The sequence below is a fragment of the Syngnathus scovelli genome, chromosome 8 (assembly GCF_024217435.2).
Source record: "Syngnathus scovelli strain Florida chromosome 8, RoL_Ssco_1.2, whole genome shotgun sequence".
Lineage (NCBI taxonomy): Eukaryota > Metazoa > Chordata > Actinopteri > Syngnathiformes > Syngnathidae > Syngnathus > Syngnathus scovelli.
In genome coordinates this window covers 1650068-1656067 of record NC_090854.1, presented here as the reverse complement: position 1 = coordinate 1656067, position 6000 = coordinate 1650068, and the positions used below count along the sequence as shown (strand labels likewise).

General features: G+C 43.8%; 2 non-coding genes across 2 annotated transcripts; one reads left to right on the top strand and one right to left on the bottom strand.

Moving 5' to 3' along the window:
- The first annotated feature begins 315 nt into the window (after positions 1-315).
- LOC125974408 (U5 spliceosomal RNA) lies at positions 316-427 on the top strand. The gene has a single exon (XR_007483527.1). It is a non-coding gene; the product is annotated as a U5 spliceosomal RNA (small nuclear RNA).
- A 4206-nt stretch (positions 428-4633) lies between these two features.
- trnas-gcu (transfer RNA serine (anticodon GCU)) lies at positions 4634-4715 on the bottom strand. Its single transcript has one exon. It is a non-coding gene; the product is annotated as a tRNA-Ser (tRNA).
- Positions 4716-6000: the final 1285 nt, after the last annotated feature.

Below are 6000 nucleotides of genomic sequence, written 5' to 3'. Positions count from 1 at the left end.
TACCAAGACATACAACTGTTTTTACCTTCAATACTCATAATAGACGCCCAATCGATAGGTGACGCTGTTTGAAAGAAGGTTTGATCAGGTACCTACAATCCTGTGCGCCAAAGATGTTTAAAGTAAAAAAGACATTAATGAAAACAAAATACTTGTTTAAACCTTCTATTTAGGTTGAGTCCTTGTAAGTATAGTAAATCTATCAACGTCTATTGTTTGTATTAGAAGGACTGGTTGCTGCAATTTGAGTGTGAGACCGCCTGTGAATTTGGTGAGACCAGCAGTGACGTGGCCCGTTTTGACCCAGATTATCAGATCTCTCTTTCTTTTCAGATGGAATAAATCTTTCGCCTTTTACTAAAGATTTCCGTGGGGAGGAACAATAAGAGTCTATCTCTACCCATTCTCACCAACGGCATATATGCTTCCCCTTTCAGCAGTCTCTATCCAAATACACAGTGTAGATACCTATTAAAATGGTAGACCCGATGAACATGAAAGGCAAAGATGGATAATTCGCCAAGAACTTTCCAGTGTCATCATATGTACAACGGCTGCACCGAAAGAGTTGGGCCAGAATAGAGCGGAACTCATGCAGAAGTGCATGAACACCACCTTGCTGAAAGAATAAAACCAACACAATGCATGAATTCACGACAAATGACATACCAGCAAATCGGTGTAACTTCTGCTATTGCCTTTGCGAGACCAGTTCAGATATGCTTTATCACGAATTTATAAATCTGGTGTGTTCGGACCTCCGCAGTGGAGGCTCTGCTGAACCCCTGAGACCGACTCACCGAACCCCTAGAGTTTGACCAAATCCAGGTTAAGAACCACTGGTTTAGAGGCAGTTATTTCTGCAAAAGGAGGATCTACTAAATATTGCTGTCATTTTTCTGTTGGAGTTTCCAAATGTATGCACCTGCCTGCTTTTGTTTAAATAATGATTGCACACTGTCTGCAAATCCTATAAACTTCATTTCACTTCTCAAATATCTGTGTTGATCACTGCCATCATCCGCCATGCATGGATTCGGGCCATCTGATTGGTTCCTTTGCCCCCCCATACACACAGGAATTGGTTAGGACTTGATTAGTAAATGCTAGGAATCGTTTTGCCTGTCTGTTCAGAGCAAGAAACAAGCCACTAGCCCCACGGGAAGTTGTCATTTTCTGTAAGCTTGTGTGTATGTAAATTTGTCATGGTCCAACGTAAGACTGTTTAGGGTGAATAAAAAATAACTGCAACAAGTTTATTCTGCTATTAACCAGATTCAAACTGGGGTTGCAGCCGCCTCATTGCTATATTATGGCCAATATGCAGTTGCATGTTTAGGGTCTTTTCTCTAGGAACTTCAGCCACGACACCCAGGCAGACCATGAAAGAATGTCGATGTTAAAATGTTGGTTGAACTATCCAATAACTACGCAGATCCGATGATTCCTAAGACTTGAGATCAGACAAAATTGGAAAGACTATTTTTTGACAGTGTCTGTGAGTTACTTCAACCCAAAAGTTCACATAAATTACACATAGCTAATGTTGACCACAAAATGGTATGTGAGCTGGCCAGGAGTCCTGGAATCTTTTGATTTGTAGACAGATGCGTTATCCATTGCTCCACGAGCCCCACAGGAATATGTGGCTTATAAACTTGTGTGTAACACTTTTGCAAAAATGAAAAACAAAAAAAAAAAAATGGGTGACATTATTTGAATATGCCATGATGCTTTATCCATTGCGCCATTCGCCCTACAAGTTAAGGCTATCGACCGCAAACGTGAGGAAAATCGTCATTGTCCAAAAGATGGCTGTTCAGCAATAGTGAGCAAGGGACAAATTCCACATAGTTATTTGAGTATGCCATGACCCTGATTCGAACCAGGGTTGCTGCAGCCACAACGCCGAGTACTAACCACTATATGATCATGGCCAATATGCGCAACTTATTTAACGCTACTGCATACAGGCCATGATCGTGTAGTGGTTAATGGTTGTGTTCCATTCGAATCCGGGTTATGGTATAATCAAATTACTTTGATGAATTTGTCTGCTGGTCACTGTTGCTAAACAGCCTTCCTTTGGACAATGACAGTTTTCCACACAAGTTTACAGTCGATACAGTCTTGTAGGGTGAGTGGGGCAATGGATGACACATGACGGCAGATTCAAGTGATGAGAATCGAAACAACAGATTCAAGAGACCCAAGGTAAATGAACACAACCCGTTTCGTTTCAATTGACAGCCCATGTGACATGCACCTCAGATGAAATTGGGCTAGTTGATCAACAGCAATGTTTTAACAAAGGGATCATCTGGGAGTTAAACCCCAGACCTCTCACACCCAAAGCAAGATTCATACCCCTAGACCACTGGTGTCAAACTCGAGGCCCGGGGGCCAGTTATGGCCCACCGTATCATTTTCTGTGGCCCGCAACGACAAATTGTGCATTAAATCTATGTCATACTAACATTGCAAATTGTCGGAACTTTTAAGAATCTTCTTAAAATTATTTTTGAAATATGTGAAAAGTTTCCACGAGTCTGATTTGAAAAAGCAATTATTTGTCAGTTTGTTTTGTAGCTTATACTGTATATAATATGAGGCGTTTATTTATTTGGGTTGACAGTCATAATGGCCCATTGAGGGAAACTTTGACTACAATGTGGCCCGCGACAAAAATGAGTTTGACACCCCTGCCCTAGACCAACGAGCCTCAAAGAAAGCTTGCAGACCATGGTACATTCTGTGTAACATTGGCCTGTCATATGAGAAAGGACTCATATGTGAGGTTGCTGTTTGTGGACTTCAGCTCTGCCTTCAACACCATTGTGCCGCAGCGACTCATCTGCAAACTCGACGAGCTGGGCCTCAGTACCTCCCTCTGCAACTGGATACAGGACTTCCTCTGTCAGAGGCCTCAGGTGGTGCGTGTTGGCGACAAAATCTCCGCCAGCATCACGCTGAGCACGGGGGCCCCCCAGGGCTGCGTGCTCAGTCCATTGCTCTTCACCCTGCTGACGCATGACTGCACTGCGACCTACAGCGACAACCACATAGTGAAGTTTGCTGACGACACGACTCTGGTGGGTCTCATCACGAAAGGCGACGAGACTCGGTACAGGTCGGAAGTTGACCTTCTGACCACGTGGTGCAGGGACAACAACCTCCTGCTGAACGTCAATAAGACCAAGGAAATCATTGTTGACTTCCGGAAGGGTCACACAACACACCTGCCGCTGATCATCGACGGTGCTGTGGTGGAGAGGGTGAGCTGCACCAAGTTCCTGGGGGTGCACATCAGTGAGGACCTCTCCTGGTCCGCAAACACCTCGTCACTGGCAAAGAAAGCTCAGCGCCGCCTGTACTTCCTGCGGAAGCTCAGGCGTGCATGTGCTCCTCAGGCAGTCCTGTCTACAATTCTACCATGGGACCATTGAGAGCGTCCTCACCAGTTGCATCGCTGTCTGGGGTGGTAACTGCACTGAACAGAACTTGAAGGCCCTGCAGCGCATAGTGAATACGGCTGGTAAGACTATTGGTGCTTCGCTCCCCTCCCTGAAGGACATTTACACCTCCCATCTCGCCCGCAAGGCAACCTCGATTGCCAGAGATGTGAGTCACCCGGCTCACTCTTTGTTTGACCTTCTGCCCTCTGGGAAGAGGTACAGGAGCCTGCGCTCCCGCACCACCAGACTCGCCAACAGCTTCTTTCTCCAGGCTGTTAGGGCCCTGAACTCGCTACCCCCTTCTGCGTAGCGTGCGGCACTGTTGCGCTATTTTCGGGAATGCCTGCTGTACGCGCACTTGCTCCTTTTTTTTTCTGCTCCTCTTATTTATTTATTTATTTATTTATTGTTGTGTTATTTATTCATTATTTATTCAGCACGCTTTTGTTATACTTGTTTACTTGTTTGTCTGTTGTGAGCCATGTCTTGTCACCGTGGGATAGGGGGTTCGAAATTTCGGTTTCTTTGTGTGTCTTTGGCATGTGGAGAAATTGACAATAAAGCTGACTTTGACTTTGACTTTGACTTTGACTCCACACAACGATAGACAACAGTGTTTCAAAGAAGAGCTCGTCCGGGAGTTTAACCAGGGCAATCAAAGAACCCTAGGCGAGAATCATTCCCCTGCACCAATGAGCCCCATAGTAAACCAGCTGACCCCATTACATTCCAGCAGAATTTCAAAGATTCTCCCAGAAGGTAAACTTAAAAACACATGGAAGAACACACACAGGTGAAAAAAAATGTTTCCTGCTAAGCTTGTGGCCAAAGATTCTCAGAGAAAGGAAGCTTGAAAAGACACACAACAACCCACACTGGTAAGAACCCTTTTTCCTGCTCAGTTTGTGGCCAAAGATTCTCTCAGAAGGTAAATTTAGAAACACATGCAAGAACACACACAGGTGAAAAGCCTTTTTCTTACTCAGTTTGTGGCCAAAGATTCTCAGAGATGGGAAACTTCAAAAGACACACAAGAACCCACACTGGTGAGAAAAACCTTTTGCCTGCTCAGTTTGTGGTCAAAGATTCTCAGAGAAGCGACAGTTCAAAACACATGCACAGGTGAGAACCCTCTTTCCTGTTTAGTTTGTGGCAAATGTTCTCTCAAAGCAAGCCTTCGACGAGGATGGGATTTGAACCCATGCGTGCAGAGCACAACAGATTAGCAATCCATCGCCTTAACCTCTCGGCCACCTCGTCTTGTGTTGATAAGTCATGTTACGTATGTTGTGCCAAGATACTTTGGATGTGACTGAACGACGAGGATGTGATATGAAATGATGAGTGGAGAGCACAATGGAGTAGCAACCCATCGCCTAAATATTTCAGCCATCGCATCTCATGCATGAGTTGAATAGGCGACGTGATATGGTATGTACGGTGTAGTATAAGCCGCAAGGTAAAATGATACGATACTTTAGATGTGTAACGAAGAAAAGGTAAGCCACAAAATAAGTGACACTGTAAACAAAGCAAAACGTTTTTTCAATGTTGTCTCACCCCAAATCTTTGGGATCATCGGATCTGCACAGTTGGATAGTTCCACCGACATTTTAACATCAACATTCTTTCATGGGTGTCTTGGCTGAAGATCCTAAAGAAAAGACCCTAAACTTATTGTATGCGATTGCATATTGGTCATGATCGTATAGTGTTGTGGCCGTAGCATCACCGGAACGAATCTGGGTCATGGCGTCAGTAAATTACCTTGCTGAATTTGTCCGTTGTTCACTGTTGCCAAACAGCCTTCTGTTGAACGCAGGCTTCCAGACATTACGTCCACCTATGTTTTAACATCAACTTTATTTCATAAAGTTCTTCCAAATTCATCTTGGTGAAAGTCCCTCCCTCAGGTGTTCCCATCTTTTTTTAGGCCTGGCTGCCACGAGGCAGCGGTAGAAACAAAATATGACCCTGAAAGGACACGCCCAAACCGGCTATGATATTAATCAGAATTCGTTCATCACTAAAATGCAGTCCTCAGGTCCATGTCATATTCGCTACCAATCGGAATGTAACGGACAGATTTATATTCAAATGTCAAATCTCGAACGCCACCGTCGTAGTGGAGGTGAATTACACTCCAAATTCACCTCCACTGCAACGACAAAAGCCTCAATTATTTGCGACACGAGAGATATAGAGCACTTCTGAAATTTGAGAAATAATTTGAGAAATTACGATCGTATTTTCTTTCCCGATTTGTGTCGTTATGAAATCACATGTTTTCAAATAAAACACAGAGATGGGATCATTTCCCATTCTCTGATATCAAAAGTACACGTACCAAGACATACAACTGTTTTTACCTTCAATACTCAAAATAGACGCCCAATCGCTGTTTGAAAGAATGTGTTCGATCAGGTACCTACAATCCTGTGCGCCAACAATGTTTTAAGTAAAAAAGACATTAATGAACACAAAATACTCGTTCGTTTAAACCTTCTATTTAGGTTGAGGCCTTCTAAGTATAGTAAATCTATGA